We start from the raw sequence: 3,202 nt of genomic DNA on the forward strand, positions 1-3,202 counted from the left end.
GTGTACGTTTTTTGGAAATGGAGGCATGCCCCCGGCCTCTGCATCATGATGATGGCGGTAAACCACCAGTTCTCCCGTCGGCAGAGGGAACGAGAGGTTGGGGAGGAGGTCTCCTGAGAGAGGGGGTCCCCTAGGTCACTGCGCCTCATGCTCGTCGAGGTTAATGGCGGCGCCTCATTTGTCGAGTGCGAACGACCGAGGCCAAGCGGCGTCCCGGATGGCTCGAAGGCGACGGACGGCCAGGCGGTCCAGGCATCCCTGACGGCCCGACTGCTGACGACCGAGGCTAGGTGGCGTCCCGGACGGCACGACGGCGATGGACGGCCAGGCGTCCCCGACGGCCCGACCACGACGCCACGACGGACGGCCAGGCGGTCCAGACGGCCATGGACAACCAGCCAGGCGGCGTCCCCAATGGTCAAGAGGGCCGGGGGCGGCGGGCGGCCGGCTAGGCGGCGTCCCCAATGGCCAAGAGAACCGGGCGGCGGCGGAGGGCGAGCGAAGAAGAGGAGCGGCGGAGGATGGCGATGATGGGGGCGGCGGACGGTTGTGCTCTGGTCGTTGGGAAGAGGAGGAGCGAGCGAGTGTGGAGCGTGCGTGCGTGCACAGCGGGAGCGGTTTTTAAGGGGTGTGCGGGTGAAGAGAGACGAAGCGGTAGCAGGGAAGCGGTTTCGTTAGCGATAGTTTTCGTTAACGATGATCTTAGGCCTTTAGACCGTTGCTTAGTTTTTTTCTTTTGAGAGATCGTCGGACTTTATTAATCATGCAAACATATTACAGAGAGTCTCCCGGATACAATCCGGAGCAGAGGGATAAAAACAAAAACTCACAGAGTTCAAAACTAGACCTAGCTAAAACATGAGCTAAGACATTACGGTGCCGACGAACATGCAAGAAAGATACACACGGCAGAGCTGCACAGGCCGTCCTGATGTCAGAAATGATCGAGCCCACCACGGATCAGTCCTAGGTCGAAGAATGCAGTCTTTGGATCACCGAGAGGCAGTCCGACTGGAAGATCACATGCACGTAGTTCTCCTGTCGAGCCAAAACCGCAGCACGGCAAAGAGCTAGCGCTTCAGCCAACTCCGGGGACGAGACTCCCGGCAGAGGTTAAGAGGCTGCCGCCACACACTGGCCGGTGTGGTCCTGCACCACAACCCCCACAGTCGAAACATTCTGCTCCAAGTCCACCGCGGCATCTGCAGAAAAGAGCAACGTACCACGAGGAGGAGGAGTCCAGCTGGAGCTAGATGGTGGTGTAACTTGAGGATCAACAACTGCAGACTTGAACAGGTGATGAAAAATCATATCAATGTAGCCACGCGCCCTCACCGCTGTATGTTTTGGAGGAGGAGCTTCAGGCTCATTCCGGGCAGTGTTCCTTGCTTTCCAAATATGCCACAAGGTGACTGTAATGACTAACAAGTCTCGATCGGAGCCATGCTGCAGCAGGTTAAAAGGCCACTATTTGGGGGAAGTGAAAGACGAGCGACATAACTTGATCCCAAACGCACCTTTGATCTCATCCCAGACTGCTCGGGCATGAACACAGAACAGAAGCGCATGCTCGATACCTTCCGGACGACCACATAAGAAGCAGTCCGTCCTCGTGGGGACCTGACGCCGCTGCAATTGCTCATCGAAGGGCAGGCAGTCATGAGCATGCCTCCAGAGCACAACTTTCATCTTGTTTGGAGCCTGAACCTTCCACAGCCTCTTCCACAATCGCTGTTCCATAGACCAGTTCGAAGAGAGGCCCCTGCCGCTTGCACTTCGGTCATATAAGAAACGAGATGTCCGAGCCATGTTGTAGGCAGACCGGACTGTATACTCACCAAACCTTGTGGAAGGCTACCACGCAAAATCTGACCCCCCCTCCAGGTTAGGTATTTGAAGAATACCATTCGCCACAACATCGGAGAAGAAAGCCCTCACAGTTTCCTCTTTCCAGCAACCATTATCTTCAACAATCAAACAGTGTACTGTTGCAGAAACCGGAATCGGATAAAGGGGCTGCAGCAAATCTGGAGGAGTAGAAGGGATCCAGTGATCCTTGAGGATATATGTATTTCTCCCATCCCCAATCCCCCATTGCACACCTTCTTGAGCAGATCCCTACCATGCAGGATGGCCCGCCAAGGGGCCGAGGCCGAACCAGGAGCCGTAGCATTCCAAAAATCAGTAAATGGAAAATACCGCCCTTTTAAGACCTGCGCACATAGCGAATCAGGGTCAGTCAGGAGGCACCATCCCTGTTTGCCATGCATCGCCTGGTTTAAAAGTGCCATATCCTGGAAACCCATGCCTCCGAGGGATTTTGGCCACTCCCACGAGCGCCAATGCATCTTCTTCTTACCATCCTCTCATCCCCACCATTGATCAGACACAATCTGCCAGGACCTCTCACAGATAGCTACCGGCAAGCGAAAGCAACTGGAGATGAAGGTGGGAATAGCTTGAGTCTTGGATTTAAGTGAGGTTTCTGTCCCTGCCCTAGACATAGGCCGACCCGACCAGCCATGAATATTATGCCATGCTCTATCCGGGATAAAGTTGAAAGTACTTGTGGGAGATCTGCCCACCTCCATGGGTATACCAAGGTAAGGGCCATGAAACGACTCATTCGATATTCCCAACTGATTCTTCACCCGATCCTTGACATCCGCAGGACAATGGTTACCAAAGAACACCGCAGACTTGTCTTTATTGATTGCTTGCCCGAACCCGCACAATATGAACCGAGAGTTGCCTCCAAAGAAGCCACACTTTGAGGATCACTCTTAGCAAAGAAAATGCTATCATCCGCGAACAGGAGGTGTGAGATAGACGGGCCATGACGGCAGTTTCGAATCCCATGTAGCTCACCACAAGCCTCCTTTTGGAATAGCTGACCAGATAGACCTTCGGTGCATAAGAGAAATAGATACGGGCTGATTGGGTCTCCTTGCCGAATACCACAAGATGGAATCACCGGTTGTGTAAGCTCTCCATTGACTCTGACCGCGTACCGAATGTTAGTCACACATCTCATTACTGCCTCAATCCAGGAAGGAGCAAAACCTAGCTTGGTCAGGCATTGATGGAGATAGCTCCATTCCACATGATCATAGGCCTTCATCATGTTGATTTTGAGTGCAAAGAAGGGTTTCCTCACTCGTTGTTTCCTGATAGTGTGAAGGCACTCATACGCAATCAGGGT

The sequence above is a fragment of the Triticum aestivum genome, chromosome 2A (assembly GCF_018294505.1).
Source record: "Triticum aestivum cultivar Chinese Spring chromosome 2A, IWGSC CS RefSeq v2.1, whole genome shotgun sequence".
NCBI lineage: Eukaryota > Viridiplantae > Streptophyta > Magnoliopsida > Poales > Poaceae > Triticum > Triticum aestivum.